This window comes from Taudactylus pleione, unplaced genomic scaffold (genome assembly GCF_031769625.1).
Source record: "Taudactylus pleione unplaced genomic scaffold, aTauple2 ptg000145l, whole genome shotgun sequence".
Lineage (NCBI taxonomy): Eukaryota > Metazoa > Chordata > Amphibia > Anura > Myobatrachidae > Taudactylus > Taudactylus pleione.
In genome coordinates, this window is record NW_028284547.1 from 4,284,240 (window position 1) to 4,309,770 (window position 25,531).

A 25,531-nucleotide genomic window follows, 5' to 3' on the forward strand; every position below is an offset into this window, starting at 1 on the left:
TACAATTTCTTTTCAGCCTTCTTAATTGGCCACCAGGGATTGAGAGTAGCCATTTTACATGTTGGCAACTATCCGCTTTAATGTATGCATTGGAGTCTGTGGGTTTTGAGTAATTAATAGTATGGATCTGATTTCCTTCAGTACATAATGTAATATCTAAAAAGTTTACAGAATTCATGCTCTCTGTAAAAACAAATTCAATATTTAAAGCATTATCATTCAGATAATTATAAAAATCCATTAAAAGAGTGCTTCCGCCTTTCCAAATAAAAAGTATGTCCTCTATATACCTTGACCAGGACACCAGGTTCACTCCAAAAGGGTTGTGGTTCCAATTGCAGTCATTCTCCCACTGACCCATGAATATATTCGCATAACTCAGAGTGAAGCTGGTGCCCATTGCAGTCCAGACCTTCTGTAGGTAGAAGACGTAATTAATAACAAAATAATTATTTGTTAAAATGAATTGAACCCCTTCTATAAAAAAATTGTGTAGGCCCATGTCCAAGTTACTATCTATTAGGCTTCTTGTGATTGCTTTGATGCTAGCCTGATGGTCAGTAATCGTGTAGAGCGATTTCACATCTGCCATGACCATAATGTAGTTCTCCTCTCATTGGAAATCCTTTGTATCTTTTAACTGGGATTGTTTTTTTTGTGACCAGAGGTTGTAAAAAATGGTCGATAAACACTGACATATTAGCTGTTACAGAATCAATTCCTGACACTATATGTCGTCCAGGGGGATGTATGGGATCTTTATGTATTTTAGGAAGTACATAAATGACTGGTATAATGGGTTCTGGATTCCACAAAAACAAGCTTCCTTTCTCTGTAAGTGTATTATTTCCCTTGTATTTATCCAAAAGAATTCACAATTTATCCAGTATACCCTGAGTGGGATCTGTACGAAGTTTATGATAGGTACTTCCATCCTCAATCTGTCTCAGAATCTCTTCCTCATACATTCCCCCTATTCAGAATAACCACCCCGCCACCCTTGTTGGAGGGTTTAATGACTATGTCTATGTTGGACTGAAAATCCCTTTAGGCTTTTTGTTCTTTATTTGTCAGATTGTATTCATATTTTTGGTATTCATAGTTTGAATGTCATCACTTACTGTACTATTTTATAAAATGTGTCTACAAAATTACCCTTCATATGGGTCGGGTTAAAAATTGATTTGGGTCTGAACGGAGTCCTACTCGTGTCAACCTGTACATCTGCTGAGGGTTCTTCTTTTGTTATATATTTTTTTTATTGATAGTTTTCTAATATATTTGTTTAAATCATTAAAGGTCATAATTAGTGTAGGGGTATGGAGGGAGCATACATTAGATCTTTTTCCTAAACATTGTTTTCTTCTAAAGAGAAAATATGCGTACTTAAATTGAAGATTTTTACTGTACCATCTGGAGCCTTAATGGACGTGGAGGACGTATTTGTCTCCTTAGTGGCTTCCTCATTTGATAGTTTTAGTTTTTGTAGTTTCCTCCTCTCTCTATATCTATTCTTTTATTTAGATCAATTTAGTTGTACACACCTACATCCTTGTTTAGTTATGTTGCCGGGTGGTAATTCCTATCCCTGTCTAAAAAATGTGGATAGTCTCGCTTTTCCATAAGGTGTTGATATTGATTATTCCCCAATGGGAATTGACTTTTCTACATTTCACCTCTAACCTGTATATCTCCATCGTTATGGGGTGGACCTCCCCTTCCTGTCTGTAATCTCCTGTTTTTAAATGGTACATGTTTCTATGGCGAGTGTTCACCATATCTGTCTTTACTGAAAATTGAGTTTTGTTCCCAACCATGGTATTCCCTCCTATCCCTATTTTCCTTCCTGTAGATTTTTGGGGGGATATTCATCTCCTCCTTTATCCTTCTTTTATTAGGAGGTGTATCTATCAATGAGGTTAGACTTGAATATTGATATTTATATTTTGATTGAATACCTCCCCTGTTGGCATTTAATTGACCTTCCTTATATTTTCTTCCCATTTAATTTATTGTTATAGTCTCTTTTGGTTCTTCTTTTGTACTATCTGGCTGTTTTTGGCCCCCAATATTCCCCTTATCCCTTTGATATTTTCTGACCTTTTGGTCTACAATAGCTTTCTCATTATTCTTTAGATTGTCTTCTATTCTTTTTTTTAATTCCTTATATTCATGTGTATCGTTAAATTGTAGGAGTAGTTCTCCATATGTTGAGATCTCATCCTCTAGCTTATATAGGCCCTCATTCAGACCCACTCGCAAGCGGGCGCACGTACGTTAGGCGTACGTACAAAAATATTTAAATTCAATGGCTCGCTCGTATTTTCGTTCGCATCTAAAATTCCTCCCTAAACTCAGGCGACCCCTCCTCTAACTAACGAGCGTGCGAAATAGCAAGCGTACATCCCCGAAATGGCTTGAAGGGAACGCACGCACAAGTGAAACCGGAAGTGGCCTTGTCAGATGTCGATTACCTGCTCCTTTATTCTGCCTACCTCCCTCAATCGTATCATGCCAATCAATGTATCAATTAGCTTAATTGGTTTTTTTTTTCAACACAATGCAAGAAACTTTACTCTTGTCCGTGTTTGTGTTTACCCGCAGAATACGTACGGATGGAACATTCGCTTTTATTGTTCAAAAAACATGTGAACCACAATTCAACAATTGTTCTATTGCTGTGGATCCCCGCATATTTTCCGGGGTTCATTTCTTTATTTAAATTTGCAAACGCATGTCACTGCATCAAGCCTATCATAACTCTCCAGAGATTTCTGGCCCTGTTGAACACATGACTCATACACTAACCAATAAAATTGCTCCTGTTAATTTCCAAAATACATTAGCCAATCAGAAATTTTTGCCACACTTTATCAAAAATGTTTTGTATGAAAAACTCCATTGCCATCATGAGAGCCTCCGCATTCACCAGGCGCGAGCTGCTGGTGCTTACGGAGGTGATGGATAGGCGGATCACCAGCCAGCCTCCACCCATCACCAACCGGCAGAAGCGCTCCGCGTATGCGGAGGCACGGTCCCGCCTGCGGTCGTTGGGTTCACGCCGCAACATCGGGCAGCTTGAGCGCAGGTGGTCAGACCTGCAATGGCGAATGCCCCGCTTGCTGGCATGCTTTCGCATGCAGATCCTTGAAAGTAAGTGTTATGTATTGTGGTTTTCATGTTTGTGTTTGTGGGGCAAACTGCGTGTGCATGTTTTCCTGTCTGTCCTATTAATTATTTGTCCTCATATCTGCGTGTGCATGTTTTCCTGCTGTCCTATTAATTATTTGTCCTCATATCTGCGTGTGCATGTTTTCCTGTCTGTCCTATTCATTATTTGTCCTCATATCAGCGTGTGCTTGTTTTCCCTCTATTTCTGTTTTTTTCATTCTACTCCTTTTTGCATGTTTTTTGTTGCTGGTTTTTTTTTTTTTTATTTGGGCCCCGGATTTGCCCAGAAACTAACCTCAATTTGTTTGACATATTTTAGGAGGACAGCCAAGACTACGCCATCACCGTCCGGCCAGACGGCGTTCCCGGCCACTATCCCCAACCCCCAGCCAACACTCCACCCCAAATATTTCCCCTATACCCCACTCCTCCCCAGCCTTCCCAGACCCTCTCCCGGAACTGTCGGGCCTCCTTCCCCTCCGTCCCACTTCCCCCTCTCCTCCACCCACCCCTCTTCCAATTACCCCCTCCCCTGAGTCCATCATTACCCCTCCCCGTTCTTTGGGGAATGAAGGCTCCTCCGAGGAGGAACATGGAGGGACTTCCGGAGCTCCCGTTTTGGCTCCCGGTATGTTTTTCTTTCTCATTTTTTTTAACCACAAACTGTTTGTATGTAATCATGTGTCGTGCCTTTATTCGTGCTTGTTTGGTTTACTTTTGGTGATTTAGCAGTTTGCCTTTACCTCTTCCTGCTGATTTCAACATACACATATCACACCTGTGTGAATTTGTACATAGGCCTTGTATTTTTGCCAGCACCCCCTTTTTGTTTTTGTTTTTCTTTTTTTGGTTTAGGAGTGATTTCGTTGTGTTTTTGTTTTTTTAATGTGGATTCCCTATTGTTTTATTAATCCACACACTTTTCTCACCCACAGAGGAACAGAGGCGTCGACAAGAGGTGGAGGATTGTGTTGGCCAGATGCGCCAACATGTCATTGGCCTTCTTGTGGCCCTTGACCGGCTGTCTGGCATCCTTCGCCAGTAGTTTTTTTTTGTTTATTTTCGTTTTGTAAATAAATTTTGTAGTTCTAATATACGTTTTGGCTCATTCTTTTTTTCAAAAACACAAATAGTTTTCCCTGACATAAGTAGACTGTTCCTGCAAGGATTTCCCTTTTTTAAAAGTTAGATTGTATTTTGTATTTGTATGTTAAACAGCCACAAGAAACACAACAGTAACAATGTCATTTCCCTTTTTGGGTGTAGTGTCAATTAGATATTTCGCCATTTTACAGGTTCCTAGTTGGTGTGCAAGCTGCTTAGGCCAATCTTCAAAATCCAAAGGTTTGGACAGGCTTCCTTTTGGTGTGGGTTGGGAACCTGCAAACATATTTCAGTTTACATCAACTGGTGTCAGTACTGGATTACCCCTTAGTCAATTGTAAGGTGTGTTAACCTGGTTACACTTGCTGTTAACGTCCAAAAAAAGGAAGACCATTTCACTCTCCAAACATTTATTCACAACATAAATGAGAAATCAAAAAAAAAAAACAGTGTTAATCTCAAATACAACACATACAAATAAAATATTTAATAAAAAAAACAATCAAGAACTGGTTGACGAAGGACCATGCCAACATGATTCCACAAACATGGCATTGCGATATGGGTTCCAGAATATATGGACAAAATCACCAGATCCAGGTTTGGTAAGGGTAGCAGGAAGTAGTGAGCGTTGGAGTGGCCAAGATTATGTGAACAAACAGAAGATGGTGAAAAAAAATAAATAAATTAGATGTTCGCAAACAAACACAAACACATTAGGTATAAACACTGTAGTTTGGGTCAAACTTACCTAAAAAATCTGGCCACCACATCATCGCGTATGGCCCCCCCACATACTGACCTCCGACCAACCTCGGGGGGGCCATCCTCAGGTAAGGCATCCTCTGGCTGCATTGGGACACCACTCCTTATGGCAATGTTGTGAAATATCCCACACAGGACCACAATTTTCGACACCATATCCGGCAAATACATGAGCTCGCCACCAGAGCGGTGGAGGCATCTGAATCAGCCTTTTAAAAGGCCGATACAGCGCTCCACCACTTGCCTGGTGGCTGTAAGTGTGGAATTATACTCACTTTGTGGGCCTGGTGTGGGAGCCAAATAAGGAGTGAGCAGCCAGGACATGCAAGGGTATCCACTGTCTCCTGTGAAAAATAAGAGACAACATCAGGAACACTGTGTATCAAGCTTAACATTGTTATGTACTAAAGGTCTCCACTTACCCAGAAGCCACGCATCACCAGCTTGTAGGTTGGTTAATTTCTGCCATATCCCTGATTGCCGGATGACGAAGGAGTCATGTGCACTTCCTGGTAACTTAGCATTCAGGGACAGGATCTGGAGGGAGGCATCACATACCACCATTACATTCAGGGAGTGATAGTGTTTCCTGTTTCTAAATATTGCCTCCAGCCGTGCTGGAGGCTGAAGTGGTATGTGAGTACCATCCACAACCCCTATGATGTGTGGGAAGCCAGCTATTTGGTAAAAATTGGCCTTGGCCACACTAAGGGCACCCATATCCAAAGGCATTTGAATAAAATGATGGAGGTGCTTGAAAAGTGCCTCCATCACTGCCCTCAGGATCCAGGAAAAGGAGGATTGGGAGATGCCCGCCACTATTCCCACCGTTGTTTGAAACGATCCTGAGGCACAGAAATGTAACACCGCCATAAATTGCGTCAGTGGTGGTATTGCTGTTGGACTGTCAATTTGCCGCTCAAGATCACTTTCTATTAATGAGAGAGAGTCTATGATGATTTTGGGAGGTAGACGGTAGCGTCTTAAAACCTCATCATCGGGCATTCCAAAAAGGGTGACACGTGTTCGAAATATCTGGGGCCTTGCATGCCTACGATGCCTACGCCTGGGATGAGATTGAGGTTGGTCGGCTTCCGGCAGCATGGCCAGAACAATCCTCCCCAGATCAACCTGAAATTCCAAAATTTCAAAGTAAGGCTTTTGACCCACCCCAAAACTATATTAAAACAACTTAGCTTGATGATACCATCCATTGCTGCTTACATGCCGGGGTATTGTCATGATACGTCCAAACTGAAAATAAACAACAAAATTACTTGACACATTTCACTCTGTGCATTTTTGTGGATACATTTTGTGCTAGACCAAAGTTCAAATATGCCAAACACCCATTTAGCAAAACCGCAAAGCGACATTTAACACAGTACATCAAAACGGGTCGAAATGTTGGCTCAAAAAGCGAAAGCTAAACCATCAAAAAGTTAGAATGATTATTAAGCTGTTTAAAATGCGCTAATTAGTTCGCTAATACAAGTCACAAGAGTAACTACTAAAAATGTGCTAATTAGTTCGCTAATACAAGTCACAAGAGTAACTACTAAAAATGTGCTAATTAGTTCGCTAATACAAGTCACAAGAGTAACTACTAAAAATGCGCTAATTAGTTCGCTAATACAATATAAAAAATGGACTTACCAAGAGCAAATATCTAAGATGCAAAATCAAAAGGTCTTTGGGGTCGAAAATAAACAAAATCTAAAATAGAATAAATTAGGTATCCAAAAATTACAAAATATACGAAACACAATGAAACAACAATTGAACAAAAGTTAGACTTCACAAAACTTACCAAATCAACAAACGAGGTCCCAAAAATATAAACCAACAAAGATAACGGAAAAAAAAACGCAAATCTAACCAACAAACGATTCTCCAACCTCCAACTCCTTTCTACGCAATCAATAAACTCCAGCCAAGATAACCTCCAACAATCCAAAAACGCCACCTCGACTTGAGACACACCAAGCCATAAATAGTGTTTCGTTTCCCGCACAAATTAAGGAGGGATCATAGGGCCGCACAATCAATGATGCGGCCGCAAAATAAGGACGCATGTATAAATACGTTCCGAAAACACATTCAAATTCTGGTGTATTTCTTGTTTGGACCTCAGACATGGCGACAGAACAGGGAAAAAATGCACAAGAGTCAGGCGGTAAGTCTTTCATGCATTTTCTATCAACGATTAATTTGAAACATAAGATTAGGCAAGTTGTGATTTTGTGAATTCTGTAAATTTACACAAATAGGTGAGGAGGATGACATGGAAGAGGCTGCTGGGCCCAGTATTCCGGCCAAAGCGGGCAAAAAAAAAAGGCAGCCACATTTCACAAGAAAGGAGATGGAGGTTTTGATCCAGAAGTGTGTGGACATCCTGCCACAGGCAGACAGGAATATGAGTCTAAGCCAGAAGTGGAGAATGTGGGAAGAGGTAGCCGTTGCTGTCAATAGAGTGGGTGATTATGTCCGTCTAGCCCGGGATGTCAAACGGCGGTAAGTAAACCCTTGCCCCCCCTAAAAACAAACCCCATTTTAAACCAAAGGATAATGGCTTCCATTTTTCCCCACAGATGGGGCGACTTCAAATATCGCCTAAAGCAAAAACTCGCGGACAGCGCTAGGCATGCAAGGGGGACAGGTGGGGGTCCCACCCCTGTGTCATTGGAGTTGACGGATTTAGAAGAGCTGGCACAGGGGTGTGTGCAGCCTGTGGAGGTGTTTGGCGTGTCCAACATGGATACGGACATGCCAGACTTTGCGGCTTCTCATGTTGGCCCAGGTAAGTATTGTGATGTCACCAACTCTGAAATGCTATTGTGCCAATATGTAGATTCTAATGTGAGTCTTTTCTCATTTTTCCAACAGAGACACAGGCGGATGAGTCTGCTCCAGAGGGAAGCCTTGGCCGCAGAATTTCTGCTGGCTCTGCAGGGGAGGAACCAGTACATCCGGCTGAGGACCCTGCAGAAGCCAGTCCAGGGCGTGCCCCCTCGCAGGCAGTGGGCCTCCTCACAGAACTCAATTTCAAATTGGATTTCCATACGGAGATTCTGCAGAGGATGGACGCCAGTCTGATACGGGTGGCTGAGGCCCTGGAGCAAAATGCTGCGGCCAACGTGACCATTGGTCAGGCCCTGGCGGAAAATACCAGGGCCAACATCCGCATCGCCGATGCCCTGGAGCAGCTCGTTCGCCAGCACATGGTGGAGCCGACCTCCCTTCCTGCCGGAACATCAGGATCCTCCACCTCTGGCACAACATCAGCCAATCCTCCAAATGTGCCTAGCCCTGTGCCTAGTCCAGAGGCCACAACATCTGCCTCTGGACAGGCCAGCCCGATGGCATCCCGGACCCGGTCTGGCGCCCACCCTCCCCCATCCAAACGGGCGAAAAAACGGTGACAGCAATGGCGACTTTTCCCACACTCCTTCTGTGCTTGGCTCATATTCCTTTCTGGTCAAAACTTCCCTCTCCTTTCTTGTGAAATGTTTTTAAGTTATTTTTGTACGTTTATGTTATCAGTTATTGATTATTTATTTTTGATAAAAAGTATCTTTGGCAGAAAAAATAAAAAAAAATATTATGCCAATTGGTTTGTGTTTAAACAATAAATTTATGAAAAAAATCTGACATTGTATTGTGACATTATTGTACAAATGGGTTACATTTAATCCTGGCCCTAAAGGCAAAAAAGGACACCAAAAACCATTTCATTTGTATAAAAAAAAGGCCTCTTGAAGGAACGTTTTAAAAATCACATAACGATGCAAATTGCACATTAAAAAAAAAAAGGGGAGCTAATTAAAACATGATGACATTATTGTCACAATAGGCCATAAACAACAAATTGAGGCCAAAAAAACCCCAAAAAATGTACGCCAATTGATTGTGTAATCTTGACATTAGCAGGTATGATTTCCACCTGCGTACGGTTTTGTGCTATCCCAATAAACTGCTTTCCAAACACATACCAAGCCGGTTTTCAATACAACACTAATTGCTTTTGTGACCACCCGCGATTAATCGCTGCAACATCGTGGAGTCCCGGGACGGAGGAGAAGGCCATCGCCAATGTGGTCGAGTAATCCAGACCCTAAACTGTGCGAGCATTTTGAAGGGAAAAGAGGATGTTCCAGTGACGTATGTGACGGTCCGAACACATTTGACGTTCGCATCTGCTAATGTATGTACGCCCCAAAAACGCCTCGCCACGCCTGCGTTTTTCCATCTCCACCCCCGTCAACACCCAAAAACGCCCTGTTCTGTCAATCACATTTGACATGTCACTTCCTGTACGCTATTTTAGGAACGACAGAAAAAAAGCTCGCAATCTGCCGTACGCACATGCGCAGTGTAACACCGACGCATGCGTGCTTAGTCAACATCGGAACGCAACGAGCGTACTGCTGTTTGCGAGTGGCTCTGAATGAGGGCCATAATTCCTTTTGTCTGTCATTAATAATAAGACCCATTAATGAAAAAGAACAAGACCTTAGGATGGTTTCCCATTCTATTTTAAAATCCTTACTAGCTGTTGAAAAGTAGGCACATTTTTGTATCATTAAACCTTTTGGAATTATTTGGTGGGTAACATATCTCTCCCTGAGTTACCATCTCACACCAGATATGATTTTCCTTAAGGAGTATATAGTCCAATTTCTTCATCATGTTATCTAGATTGTCATACATAAGTGTAATAGGATAAGTATCCACATTAAATACATTATCTAGTAGACATTTTCTATTTTCTTGATAGTTAAACTTTTTTGTGCTGCACTAATCACACTTTCAACAGGGATAAAAAGATACAATTAACAGATTGGTGAAGAAAGTGAATATGTGCACACAAATACTCTTGCAGCAGGTAAACAGTTTTCTTGTAAAGGTATCCCCACACCACCACCAATATAAGACAAAATAAAAATAAGCAAAAATCGCATAACTTGCGCTTAGTCACAGTCCATCAAAAGGGAATATCCCCTTTTGTTAATCCAATCACTTAATAGAAACAAAGTAGTAATCCTTTTGGATGATCTGTCTCACAGGGGGCCTCAGTGCTCAGAAACAGAATGAAAGAAAAAAGTGCATATAGTGAAGCACAATTTTATTGTGCATCAACAATTAAAAAAGTTCAGCAGTTCCCTGTTCAGCATTCCCTGTTCAGCATTCCCTGGGCAGGGTATCCCATATGACATAGGTATGCAATTACCGGATGGTGGAGAGGTATTCCCTCAGTAAGTGTGTGATATAACACTTCAGTGATGGTCCTGGGCACTCCACTGGTTCACGTTAATTTCTTCAACCTTCCGGATATGCAGGACCTCCGTCAGCATCAGATATCCTCCATCTTACACCAACGCATTTTGACCCCTATTCCGGTGGTCTTTTTCAAGGTGTCCAAATCGTGAATGCTGTTCCTACCCATGGCAATCCTTATAAACCTAACTCATCCAATCCAGACACCTCCGGTGCAGATGATCTCTATACACAAGGAAACTACAGTGTCCATGGTGAAGGTTTATAGATGACGTTTTTTTGTTTGGAAAGGTAGGAGCACTCTTTTAGAGGATTTTTATAATTATCTGAATGACAATGTTTTAAATATGTAATTTGTTTTTACAGAGAGCATGAGTTCTGTAAACTTTTTAGATATTACAGTATGTACTGAAGGAAATCAGATCCATACTATTAAAAACTCAAAACCCACAAACTCCAATGCATACATTAAAGCAGATACTGTAGTTTAAACTGGTTACTCTCAATCCCTGGTAACCAAAAATTGTAGTCACCCAAATACATATGAGATACAAGCAAAAGAAATGAAAGCCAAATTTGTGGCATCAGGCTACAAAATAGAGAATATTGAACCAAGCCAGTGAGCAGGTAGGACAAACAGAGAGAAACAAATCTCTGGCATTTGAATGGGCATTTGGTACTTCATACAATAGTCAACACAAATTCTTGGAGAAATCCTTATGCAAACATTGGGGAATACTACAAAAAGTACCCAAGTGCATTTATAGAAAAGCACCAAAAATAGGTTCAAATTTAGTTAAGAGTGCACTACTGAGAAACGAAAACACTGTAGGGATTAAATCAAAAGTTTTTTTACATTGTGGTATGTGTTTGGTGTGCAGTGGAATAAAAGGAGAAGAAAAAAACAAAATTACTGAAGTTACTATAAATGGCAAAATTTGCACTATAAACGATTGTATTACATGCAACACCAAAAGTGTCATTTATACAATGGGGTGTAACTGTAACCTGTTTTATATTGTTAGGATCTCAAGGCCTCTTAAGGTCTGAGTGGGGGAGCATTTAAGGTGAAGCAGGCTAGGTGACGATTCCCAATGGCAGGTGTACAAGCACAGGAACTCTCTCTCAGCTTCCACTGAGAAACATGTTGCACTGGCAATGAAAGAGAGCTCCAAACTCTCTTAAATACCCAGTGCTCCACCATGACAGGCCAGAGAGAGAGCACATGACACACCAGGATTGGGCGACTAGGTCACATGGCCGGAGGCAAGATGGCGGCACCCATGCCAGAGCGGAACGGAAGCACCGCCAGGCCTAACCAGCCCAGAATGACAACATGCCCACACAGGACCATGCACAGCCAATGCTCCCCGCCAGACACCAGCACCACCGCCAGACACCCCTAGCTATAGCAGCCTCACAGGCATCACCCGCCGACTGCCATGCCAAGAAACCCTGATTGTGACAGTACCCCCCCTTATGGGTGGCCTCAGGACACTCACCAGGCTTTCCAGGATGGGCAGCATGGAATTTCCTGATGAGTGCGGGAGCAAGAATGTCCCGAGTATCGGTCCAACAGCGTTCTTCCGGGCCATAACCCCTCCAATCCAGAAGATACTGTAGTCGACCCGTGCAGACATGAGAATCCAGAACCTGGGAGACCTTGAATTCCACACCTCTTTCTGTCTGAATACAAGGGGAAACAGGGAGAACTCTGTGGAATTTGTTCAGGATTAAAGGTTTGAGTAGGGAAATATGAAAGAAGTTAGGAACTTTTAAGTATGAGGGTAGCTGAAGGCAATAAGCCACAGGATTGATTATTTCGGTGATGGAGAAGGGTCCATTGAAACATGGGGCGAACTTCATCGATGGTACTCTGAGCCACAGGTTCTGGGTGGATAACCAAACCTGATTTCCAACTTGCATGCAAGGCACCTTCCTCCACTTCTTGTCTGCCTGAAGTTTGTAGCGAGAAGACGACTTCTCCAAGTCAGCACGCACTTGAGCCCATATTGACACAAATCTCCATACAGTATCATCCACGGCTGGCACATCAAAGACAGGTAGGCTTTGGAACTCAGGTACTCATGGGTGGAGACCATAGACCACTTGGAATGGAGTTTGATTTGTGGAAGAATGATAGGAGGCATGCGCGAATTCAGTCCATGGCAGCAAATCAGACCAATTGTCTTGTGATGACGACATGAAAATTCTTAGGAAAGTCTCAAGATCCTGGTTAAATCTCTCTGTAGATCCATTGCTTTGTGGATGATAGGCTGTGGAGAAGTTTAGCTTCACTTGCAGAATAGAACACAGAGCTCTCCAGAACCTTGCCACAAAGTGAGCACCACAATCTGAGACTGTTTCGGCAGGAAGTCCGTGAAGACGAAATATGTGTTGGGAGAACAGATTAGCTAAATCTGAAGCAGTAGGCAGTTTCTTTTATCTTCAATATTCTTGATCCGATCTACCATCAAGAATTATCATTTTCTATTTTCTATTTTCCAATAAATGAGCATTAATTCATTAATTTCACATGTGGTCATAATTTCAGCATAGTGATACGTTGATTACAATCATTTAAGGATACACATTAGATGTTATCTATATATATATATAATAATAACCAACACTACTAAAGGACCTTTATTTGACAGCCTTTTGCTGAGCGCAGTGTAGAATTTGTTTGTGTATTGTTGATGGTAGAGTCAGCTACCATACACAGCAGCTCGCAAATAGCATAAACCATCTATATTCAGTGCGCAGATACTCCTACCATTTTCAGTTTCTTTAGAGGTATATAATGGACCATTTTCGAAAATCGGTCTACCACGACCCAGATGGTGGTGTAACCTTGAGAGCTCGGCAAATCTATTACAAAGTCCATGGAGAGATGCATCCATGGATGTGATGGAATAGGCAGAGGCAACAACTCACCAGCTGGGGCTTGACACGGAGAGTTATGCTGAGCACATGGTATACACGAAGAGATAAACTCCGACACATCAGCTTTCATCGATGGCCACCAGTAGGCTCTTTTTAAAAGTTCCAGAGTCTTCCGAGTACCAGAATGACCTGCAAAGCATGATGAGTGAGCCCAGGTGAGAAGCTGCTTACTTAACTCCGGGGCCACAAAGGTTTTTCCAGTAGGAGGCTGCAATTGTATGGTGGCAAACACCCTTGACTCCAGCATGGGGGTAGTGCGTAGAATCTCAGAATTGTTATTACAGGAGAAGGACCTAGACAGAGCAACTGCTTTCTGGTTAAGGGCTCCAGAGCGGAGGGTCAGGGTAAACTGGAAACGAGTGAAGAATATTGCCCATCGGGCCAGATGAGGACTCACATACTGGATATTTTTGAGGAAGAGAAGGTTCCTATGGTCAGTGAAGACAGTGAAAGGAAATTTAGCCGCTTCCAGCAGGTACCTCCACTCCTTTAGCGCCAACTTTACTGCCAAGTGTTTATGTTCTCCAATAGCATAGTTCTTTTGAGCAGGAGAAAATTTCTTGGAGAAGAACCCACATGGGTGAACTCGGTTGTCTTCATAGCGCTGGGATAGGACAGCTCCCACTGCCTCTGATGATGCATCAACCTCCAATAAAAAAGGTCTATCCAGGTCTGGTTGTCTTAGAACTGGAGCTGTAATAAAAGCTTGTTTCAAGAGCTGGAAGACTATCTCTGCCTCGGGTGACCATAGGGCAGGATTAGCGCCTTTATGGGTCAGAGCCATGATTTGGGCCATCAAAGATGAAAATCCCTTGATAAAGCATCTATAGTAGTTGTCAAATCTGAGTAGTCTCTGGATGGCTTTCAATGTTTGAGGTCGAGACCAATCCAGAATCACCTAAACCTTTTTGGGGTCCATTTCTAGACTGGAGCCAGAGGTGATGTAACCAAGGAATGGCACACTGGGTACACTAAAGACACATTTCTCCAGTTTGCAGTAGAGGTGATTGTCCCTCAGACGGGACAGCACTTCCTTCACATGTTTATGATGTTCTTCTAGAGAAGACGAAAAAATCAATATGTCATCCAAATAGACAACTACTGAAACATACAATAAATCCTGGAAAATTTCATTAACAAAGCCTTGAAAGACAGCAGGGGCATTGCACAATCCAAAGGGCATTACAAGGTATTCAAAATGTCCATCTCTGGTATTAAAAGCGCTCTTCCACTCATCACCTGCGCGGATACGAATGAGATTATAGGCCACTCGTAGATCTAACTTAGAAAATATGATGGATCCTTTGACTCTGTCGAATAACTCTGTAATTAAAGGATTCTTGATTGTTATATCGTTAAGGCCCCGGTAGTCTATACATGGTCTTAACCCACCATCCTTCTTGGCAACGAAAAAGACCCCAGCTCTGGCAGGAGAGGTGGAAGGATGAATGAACCCTTTCTCCAAATTCTCCTGGATGTATTCAGACATAGCTTTGGTCTCTGGCAAGGATAGAGGATAGGTGCGACCACGAGGAGGCATCTTGTCGGGCAACAAATCGATTGGACAATCCTATTCTCTGTGAGGAGGTAAGATATTTGCCTGTTGTTCAGAAAAGACATCAGCAAACATTTGATACTCCTTGGGAATTGCTGGAGTTACTAATAAAACTGTTTTCCTCACAGGTCGTATCTTGGGAGGAGAGGATTTCTGACAATCAGCTCCCCATGAAAGAATTTGCATTGAGCAGCAGTCTATCTTGGGATTGTGCTGGCGTAACCAGGGTAGCCCTAAAATGACTTCTTGGGAGGCCTCAGGAATCACTAGAAATTTTAGAGACTCAGAATGAAGTGCTCCAATATGGACCGGTACTGGCTGAGTTTCCTTGGTGACAACTCCATTAGCCAGAGGTCGTCCATCTACAGCAGTCAGGGAGATTGAGTGATCGAGGAATGAACAAGGAATCTGTAGTTTGTCAACTAAGCTGGAGGTCATGAAGTTTCCGGCTGCTCCAGAATCTAGTAAAGACAGGTTTTGACTTGAGATCTATGGCTAAGATCAATATGAAATCTTTAGGATTTGGGGACGGGCTCATTACTCCTAACTTGATGTCCCCAGGGTCAGTTAGGAACGGGCGTTTCCCGATTTACGAGAACAGGAGGCCACCAGGTGACCCGCATCTCCACAGTATAGGCAGAGGTTTTTTAATATTCTTCTCTGACATTCCTCTTTTGAGGGATGGGTATGGTTCACTTGCATAGGCTCTTCATCTAGAAGGAGGGGATGGACGGGTAGTAGAGGGAGGAGTAAATGACCTTTGCCAGTCGGCTCTATGCTTCTCGGCCTGGCGTTCTCTAAAGCGTAGATTGATCTTGTTACAGAGGGAAATCATATCGTCCAGGTTAGTAGAAATCTCATGGGTGACCAGATCATCTTTCAGTCGATCAGAAAGCCCATGCCAGAAGGCTAAGGTGAGGGCTTCCTCATTTTACTTGAGCTCTGATGCCAAAATCTGAAACTGTACGGCATACTGGCTGACAGGACAGGTTCCTTGTTTCAGTGTCATAATACTAGATGACGCTGATACAGTACATCCAGGCTCATCAAATATCCTCCTGAATGATGCTAAAAAGTTGGTATAGTTATCCAGCAGAGAATTTGAACGCTCCCAGAGTGGGGAAGCCAATCCAAGGCTGAGCCAGACAACAGAGACACGATGTAGGCCACTTTAGTTCTTGCGGTGGGAAAATTATCAGGCTGTAGGGTGAAATGTATATCACACTGATTCAGAAACCCCCGACAAAGCTTGGGGTTGCCATCAAATTTACTTGGCATAGGAAGGTGTAACCGGGGGGATGCCCTGTAAGCTGTATTTTCAAACACAGAAGCGGGTGTAACTACTGTCACACTAGAGGTTTGCAGATTATCCTGTCATTTAGTCATTTCTTGTAGGAACTGAGCCATTTGGTGCTGCATAGCCTCCAGGTTTTCCAAACGGCCTGCAATACACAGGAATAAATCCGCTCCAGACTCCTGTTCCGTGGCTGAGTCCATGAGGCCAGTGCAAACTATGAGGTTCTGGTTTTGTTGTGGACCCGGGGTGGTATTAGGAGCAGACACTGAAGCAGATTTAAAAGTAAATGTGGAACTTTTAATGAGTGATTTAGTAGACATGAACATGGCAAAACAAAAGTCTGGGTATACCACAAAGTGCACTTGAAAACAGTAGTGAGGCAATGGGAAAAGTCCAGGTGGTGACAGAGGAGACAGTCCAGTATTCCAGGTAGTGAGGTTGAAGTGAAGTGCAGGCTGAGAAATAATATCCAGTATAATGTAAGTGGAGCAAGGTGCAGGGTACTGGAGACTAAGGTACTCAGGCAAGGGAGAGGTGGATGGAGGATGCAGGGGAATCCAGCAGGGTTGGAGCAGGTAAGGTGAAGCAGGCTAGGCGGCGATTCCCAAAGGCAGGTGTACGAGCACAGGAACTCTCTCTCAGCTTCCGCTGAGAAACACGTTGCACTGGCAATGAAAGAGAGCTCCGAACTCACTCAAATACCCAGTGCCCCAACGTGACAGGCCAGAGAGAGAACACGTGACACACCAGGATTGGGCGACTAGGTCACATGGCAAGAGGCAAGATGGCGGCACCCATGCTGGAGCTGAATGGAAGCACCGCCAGGCCTAACCAGCCCAGAATGACAACATGCCGACACAGGACCATGCACAGCCAATGCTCCCCGCTAGACATCAGCGCCACTGCCAGACGCCCTTCACCATAGCTTCCTCACAGGCATCACCCGCTGACCGCCATGCCGAGAAACTCTGGTCATGACAAGCACAACATAAAACATACTCTGCAACCAGCAAGACACACCAATATCTTCCAATAGGCATCATACATCACATATCAGTACCTTAATACATTTACATACGTATGCAGAGGTTAGTGGGGTTAGAACAGGGCAGAACTGCACAGTGATTGGTGCCCTATACAAGGACTCCACTCAGAATCACACATAGATACCACCTCACTGTACATCATCCAGCACAATAGATGATGTGGGCTGTGCTGTCTGTTGCCCCATGGACATCTCCCACTCCTCTGGCACTGGGTGGCCTTTTCTTATTTGTTTTTTGCAGGTGGTATATGTGAGGAAGGAGGAGCCACTGTGCACTAAACAAAGAAGGTTAGGGGGGGAGAGACACCAGAGGGTGGTGCAGTACATACACAGGGGGTGAGCTGGAGAGGACATGTAGGATGAAGCTATACAGATGCAGGTGATATGATGCTGGAGATTTGCAGAGTGGATTATGCTGGGAAGACACAGTGGTAGGTGGTACTGGAGAGATGCAGGGGAATGGCACTGGAGAGATGCTGGAGACAAGCAAGGGAGATGAGGATGTAGAGATGCAGTAAGTATGTTGCTGGAGAGAGGCAGAAGGGATAGTACTTCACAGATGCAGGGGGTACAGTAATGCAGAGATGCGAGAGAATGGTTCTGGAGTGATGCAGGTGTGGATGTTGCTTGAGTAATGCTGGTGACACAAAAGGGAGATGAGGAAGTAGAGATGCTGGGGGTATGGTGCTGCAGTGATGCTGGGTGGCATGGTGCTAAGAGATGCTGGAGACATAAAGGGAGATGATATAGGAGACACACAAGGATGAAGAGGTAGAGATGCAGGGGGTTTGGTACTGTAGAGATGTTACAGACACACAGGCAGAATGTGAAGCAAATATGCTGGAGACACACATGGGGATGAGGATGTAGAAACACAGGGGGGTGGGGTGCTGGAGAGATGCAGGGGAGGTGGTGAAAAGACACGAAACACAGTGGGAAAATGAGGATGTAGAGATACAGGGGGGATAATGCTGTAATGATGCTGGAGAGACACAGAGGAGATGAGGCTAGTGACTTCATAACAGGCAGAAATAAAAGGACAAGTCTGGAGCAGAGTAATTTAATTTAGACACCAATTCTAAAGAAACTATATCACTGATACAAATTGTGCTAAATTAACAAATCTATTACTGGATATTATCTGGTTGTACCTCTGTTGTATGATGAAGACATTGTTATATTCCTGTGCAAACAGGTGGCCTCCGTACCATGTGACACTGGGGTCTATTCATGTAGATCTGCAATATTGAATTGTTACTTATCAATGTATAACGCATCATTTTGATGCGTTATATAGCTTGTATAAGTAGCAATTCAGGTATACTTAACTGTCAAGAGGCAGCGGATAGGAGCGGGAAGGCACGGAGGAGGGGCATTGGGACAGCGGTAGCAGGCAGTCACGAGGAGGTGACACGTCACATGCATATGCTCTGCTCTGATTAGCTGCTGCCAGTGAAGGGGACAGGGAGAAGGTGGGGAGACAGGAATCTACATTCTAAATTTCCCACAGCATGGCTGGGTACTGACAGCTTGCGAGGCCATGAAGTCTGCATGCACCTATGCATGATCTGGCCTCGTCCCTCCCAGAAAATGGGGGGCAACACACCCCCATTTCCGGGAACACTGCCAGGGAACGCCTCCACTACGCCTCCCAAACGCTGTAGCCTTATACTGAGCAATCCCTGATTGGCAGGAAGACACAGTGTTTACATTTCACCACCAAATATGAAAAAACATAAATAATCCACTTGCTGAATGTTACAAATGATAAATGATTATTTGAAGTATGTATTATTGTTTGTCAGATTGTCACCATTACATGATCACCTAAGTGTCTCTCTTCGTTATTTCTTCTAAAATGTAAAAGAGTGTACGCAATGATCTAATGTTAATAAAATAATTAAGTACTGCAATCAAAAACAGAATCACATTTCCCAAGATAAGTTTTATTCAACAAGTGTTATGGGAACAGCTTCTAGTTACATAAATGGTAATTACAGTTATTACTTGAACACTGTCCTTCAGTCCACATGCAGGACAGATCTGTCTCAGTTACTATGTACTATGGCATGGTTGTGTTTACTTTTTTGTAATACTAGTTTCATTTTTTAATCTTTACAAATCTTTATAGTTAGTCTGGTACACAATGTTTTCTTATTGGTACTTATTTAATAACATGGTGTGAAAAGTAGGGATGTGTGCCGGACCATTTTTGTTGGATTTGGATTTGGCTGATTCGTCGTCCAGCTTTGGATTTGGATTTTTTACAAATATTTACAAACAAAAGCTAAAATCACATAATTTGGGCTTTTTTTTGTTCCTAGAGTATCATTAACCTCAATAACATTAATTTTCAGTTATTTATAGTCAATTTAGACCACCTCACGGCTTATAATATTATTTTCACCATTATTGGCCAAGGTTGCAGTGAACTCACTGGTTTCTAAGCGACAGAGCAGCGGCGCAATGACACAGACTTCACGGTTTAAAGCACATCTATGAAACATTGCCACACAGCAGTGGCAGAAATGAAAGGTAGTGTAAGATGGAATTGACCTTGGGCCCTCCCACCCACCCTTATGTTGGATATTAAAAAGGACATGCGCACTTTAACAAACCAAGCACTTCAGCGACAGGGACTGCCACTTTTATGGCTAAAGTGCTTGGTTTGTTTGGGCCCCCACAAAACAAGCTACCAATCGGCTTAAGGCAACAGCTCTACAATGGAAAGATGTCATCATCATTGCCATCATCACCCTCATCAATGTATACATCATCCTCACACAATATTAATTCATCCCCACTGGTATCCGCCATTACAGAATTATCTGTACTGTGACGTAATTGTCCGGGAAAGGTCGACCTTGTGGAATTTCCAATTAATTTTCAAGAACATCATCTTTTCCACATTCTGAGGAAGTAGCCTCCTACGCCGTTCGCTCACAAGGTTCCCAGCTGTGCTAAAAACTCTCTCTGAGTACACACTGGAGGGTGGGCAGCTTAAGTAATGCAAAGCAAGTTCATACAAGGGCCTCCAAATGGCCTTTTTTTCCTTCCAGTACTCGAAGGGACTCTGTGACATGTCTATTTTTACGTTGTCATGAAAATAATCCTCCACCATTCTTTGGATGGTGATCGTATCAGATGGAGTTATAGTAGAGGTGTCACTAATGCTGGGCAATTCTTTTAGACCCAACCAGATGTCAAAATGTTGAGTTGACTTATCTGAATCACCACTGGGTCTTTTTCTGGTTGCTGCTGAAGAAATTGAAGGCGATGTTGTAGTGCTTGTGACACTTGCCAGTAGCTCTTTACATCTGTTAAGATCTGGATCAGTTGGAAAGAAAGACACAGCATACGACTTAAACCTAGGATGAAGCACGGTTGCTAAAATGTAGTGATCAGATTTCAAGATCACGGCCACCCGTGGATCCTGGCAAAGCGAATAAAGGACTTGATCTACAAGTCCGGCATACTTTGCAGATTTGCTTTGTTTAATCACCTCCTTCAATTTCTGCAGCTGATTTTCCAAAAGCCTAATTAGGCCTGACTCAAGCTTGCAGTGTCAGCACTCACTTCACATGTGGCTATTTCAAATGGTTTGAGCACCTTGCACAAGACAGAAAGTACTCCCCACTGTGTTGAGCTAAGGTACATTCCCCCTCCTCTCCCAATGTCATGGCTTTTTGTATAGCTATGGATTGCATTTTGCTGTTCATCCATCCACTGAAGCATATTTAGGGTGGAGTTTGACCTTGTTACCACCTCTTTCTGAACTTTTTTGGGCCACAGACAGCATCTCCTGCATGCCCCTGTCAATTTTTAAAAAACCTTGCACAACTAAGTTGATTATGTGAGCAAAACAGGGGATGTGTTGAAATTCACACAGCTGTAATGCTTTCACAATATTTGTGGCGTTGTCCAAGTGGGGTAAGCCTTGTTTCAATGACATCTTAGTTTTTCTAAAGGGTTGTCAGTGGTATGCCTCTAACTGAATCTGGTGATACACAGAGTAGCCTGTCTCTGAATGAGCAGGTATTGTTTGTTACATACTGCTGCTGCTGAAGGCAATTTACTCACCCAGTGGGCTGTCACAGTTATGTAATCTTTAGTTTGCTCGCTACCACTTGTTCACATATCTGTGGTTAAGTGGACAGTTGTTACAATGGCATTTTGTAGGGCATTAATTAGTTTCTTTTTAATGTCCTGGTACAGCTGAGGAATTCCTTTTTGGGTAAAATGAAACCAAGATGAAATTTGGTACCGGGGACACAGAACCTCAGTTAACTGTGGAAAACCCACTGCATTAATTGTGGATATTGGATGCAGATTTAATACTAGCATAGCCATCATGGCTGTATGACTGGGTGAGAGATGTCATACTTGCTTCCTCTTGTTTTGTTAAACTACTACTCGTAGTCTTATTGGTCCACTTTTGGGATTAAGATCCACCCCCAGCAGGTGCTCAAGGATTCTTGTGAGGAGCCCTGGAAAGGGGATGAGTCACCTAGTAAATTAGATACTGGACTACCTCTGATCATTCCAGAGGATATTGAGGATGAAGGTGTTGGTGGTGGAGATTGCAGATACTGGGATCTAGTAGAGAGAATACAACTAGCTGATGCTGGACTGCTTGTTGTTATTTTTTAGCACCACTTTCTGATGTTATAAAATGCTTGTCATGAGCTCACTGCAGATGACATAATACTGTGGAGAGTCCTAGATGCTTAATGTCCCTACCTCTACTTAGTGTGGTTTCACAAAGGCTACAAATGGCTTGACAAATGTTGTCAGGATTTGGGTAAAAATAATTCCAGACATAAGAGGTGGATTTGTTGGTCCTATGCCCAGGCATGACAATGACCTTATCATGGCCAAGAGCTGCTTCCACCGGTGCCTGACTTACACAAACAACATCCTCATATCCTCATCAGTGCCAGCATCAGCTATAGAAATATCCCCCTCATCGTCTTGCAATTCCACATTGGCCTCCTCAATTTCTATATCATCAGCAATACTTATGCTGCTCACAAATAGGGAGCAGAAATTGTGGAAAGCAGCTTCTGTGAAAGGTCACCCTCACACATAGCACTCATGGATACACTTAGACTTTCCTCAGGGATTTCTGACATTTGTGTTTCTGAATGTACAGTTTGATCTACTGTCTTAGTGGTTTTAATTTTTTCTACATTTCTTCTAAATAGGTGTTTCATTGTCATCATGAGAGGCCTCACTGACAGGCGCAGAACCACCACAAAGAAATAAAGGCCAAGCCCTGAGCTTTTCCTTGCCACTGCGTTTGGTGAATGGTACAGTATATTGCCAATTTTCTGTTTGTCTGCACTGACCTTTAGAGGTTTTTTGTGTTTACACATGTGAAATCTCAATTTTTTTATTTTAGATAATTTTTTAAAGCCTCTATGCCTTTGATCATCAGCTTTAGATGATAGCGATTGACTAGTATCATCATCATGACTGGTTCCAGCAGCTGCACTGCTAGCATTTTCTTGCTGCTTCTGTTCTACACTCAGTTGGTTGTTGTGATCCATAGTGATGAAAATTGAAAACACACTGTGTGCTACTGCCCAATTATTCTCAGTGCTTACACACACTGAGCGCTACTGCCCAATTATTCGCGGTGTTTACACAAACTGAGGGCTACTGCTCAATTATTCATGGTGCTTACACATGCTGAGGGCTACTGCCCTAGGAGTCTCAGCACTTTTATACACAGAGGGCTAAGGCTCAAGGAGTTATGGTGCTTGTATACACAGAGGGCTAAGGCTCAAGGAATCATGGTGCTTGTATACACAGAGGGCTAAGGCCCAAGGAGTCACGGTGCTTGTACAGTATACACAGAGGGCTATGGCCCAAGAAGTTATGGTGCTTTTATACACCGAGGGCTAATACCGAAGGAGTCACAGTGCTTTTAATTTATACACAGAGGGAAAGGCCCAAGAAGTCACAGTGCTTTTATTCACAGAGGGCTAAGGCCCAAGGAGTCACGGTGCTTGTATACACAGGGCTATGGCCCAAGGAGTCACGGTGCTTGTATACTCAGAGGGCTAAGGCCCAAGGAGTCATGGTGCTTGTATACACAGAGTGCTAAGGCCCAAGAGTCACAGTGCTTGTATACACAGGGCTAAGGCCCTAGGAGTGATGGTGCTTGTATACACAGATGGCTAAGGCCCAAGGAGTCATGGTGTTTGTATATACAGAGGGATAAGGCCCAATAGTCATGTTGCTTGTATACACAGAGTGCTAAGGCCCAAGAGTCACTGTGCTTGTACACACAGAGGGCTAAGGCCCAAGGAGTTATGGCGCTTGTATACACAGAGGGCTAAGGCCCAAGAAGTTATGGTGCTTTTATACACAAAGGGCTAATACCCAGGCAGTCACAGTGCTTTTAATTTATACACAGAGGGCTAAGGCCCAAGAAGCCACAGTGCTTTTATTCACAGAGGGCTACTGCCCAAAGAGTTACGGTGCTTTTAATTTATATACAGAGAGCTAAGGCCCAAGATGTCACAGTGTTTTTATACACAGAGAGCTACTGCCCAAGGAGTCACAGTGTTTTTATACACAGAGGGCAAAAGCTCAAGGAGTTACGGTGCTTGTATACACAGAAGGCTAAGGCCCAAGGAGTCACGGTGCTTGTATACACAGAGGGCTAAGGCCCAAGGAGTCACGGTGCTTGTATACACAGAGGACTAAGGCCTAAAGAGTCACGGTGCTTGTATACACAGAGGGCTAAGGCCCAAGGAGTCACGGTGCTTGTATACACAGAGGGCTAAGGCCCAAGGAGTCACGGTGCTTGTATACACAGAGGGCTAAGGCCCAAGGAGTCACGGTGCTTGTATACACAGAGGGCTAAGGCCCAAGGAGTCACGGTGCTTGTATACACAGAGGGCTAAGGCCCAAGAGTCACGGTGCTTGTATACACAGAGGGCTAAGGCCCAAGGAGTCACGGTGCTTGTATACACAGAGGACTAAGGCCTAAAGAGTCACGGTGCTTGTATACACAGAGGGCTAAGGCCCAAGGAGTCACGGTGCTTGTATACACAGAGGGCTAAGGCCCAAGGAGTCACGGTGCTTGTATACACAGAGGGCTAAGGCCCAAGGAGTCACGGTGCTTGTATACACAGAGGGCTAAGGCCCAACGAGTCACGGTGCTTGTATACACAGAGGGCTAAGGCCCAAGAGTCACGGTGCTTGTATACACAGAGGGCTAAGGCCCAAGGAGTCACGGTGCTTGTATACACAGAGGGCTAAGGCCCAAGAGTCATGGTGCTTTCATACACAGAGGGCTAAGGCCCAAGAGTCACGGTGCTTGTATGCACAGAGGGCTAAGGCCCAAGGAGTTATGGTGCTTGTATACACAGAGGGCTAAAGCCCAAGGAGTCACAGTGCTTTTATACACAAGGGCTACTGCCCAAGGAGTCACAGACCTTTTAATTTATACACAGTCAGCTAAGGCCAAAGAAGTCATGGTGCTTTTATACAAAGAGGGCTACTGCCCAAGGAGTCCCTGTGCTTTTATACACAGTGGGGTACAGCACCAAAAAAACCTTTTTTTTTCTTTTAAAACTTTTAACTTTATGGAAAGTTTTTTACTTTTTTTAAAAATTGTACACATAGCCACTTGTGAGTCTCAACACTTTAATCAGTAGAGTATAATGCAGTGTGCCCCCTATACACTTTGCCATCACAGCCACTTGTAAGTCTGAACACAGCCACTTAGTCAGCAGAGTATAGGAGAGCATACATAGGTGTGCAGTGTGCCCCCTTACACAGTCACTTTACTAGCACAGCCACTTGTCCCTGTACACATCCAGTGAGTATCAGCAGAGCAGTGCACAGCATGTAGAGCATGGGAGTGAAATACCACTGAGTCCCGGTCTTGGCGCCTTATGTAGTGGTGAACTCTTGCAAGAATCTGACATCAGGAGGATGATGTTCGGCCACGCAGTGGAAACTGAGTCAGACGGGAACAGATCCCCAATGTATGAAGCAGTTCGGATTCCACCGAATCCAAATGCTCATCCCTAGTGAAAAGCAGGGATGTGATATAAACTGTAGCAACCAGATATCAGCTATTGTTATAAGGGGGAGATGTACTAAGCATTGCTATCGCGATGCGGTACATCCCCCCTGACTTCGCGTACATACCGCGGTTAATTACCGTCGTATGTACAAAGGATTTTGCAAAGGATAGATCTCTCGATGAGAGCTGTCCTTTATGATGCTGCCGGGCTGAGGGACTTCTGGGTTGAACACCTAGAAGTCCTTCTGCACATGCGCAGAAGGATGCAGGCCATGGGGGCTCATGGGAGGGATCCAATAGGAGCTTTGCGTTAAGAAGCCCATAGGC

General features: G+C 43.5%; 1 long non-coding RNA gene and 1 pseudogene across 2 annotated transcripts in view; both read left to right on the forward strand.

Moving 5' to 3' along the window:
• Positions 1-25,531, forward strand: part of LOC148522636 (uncharacterized) — a 764,886-nt pseudogene that overhangs the window by 372,549 nt on the left and 366,806 nt on the right. The gene's annotated exons all lie outside the window — the stretch shown is intronic.
• LOC148522638 (uncharacterized) overlaps positions 1-25,531 on the forward strand; it is a 93,121-nt gene that overhangs the window by 11,351 nt on the left and 56,239 nt on the right. Inside the window, exon 2 of the long non-coding RNA XR_015878528.1 lies at positions 22,365-22,469. This is a non-coding gene — a long non-coding RNA (uncharacterized LOC148522638). The remainder of the gene's footprint in view (positions 1-22,364; positions 22,470-25,531) is intronic.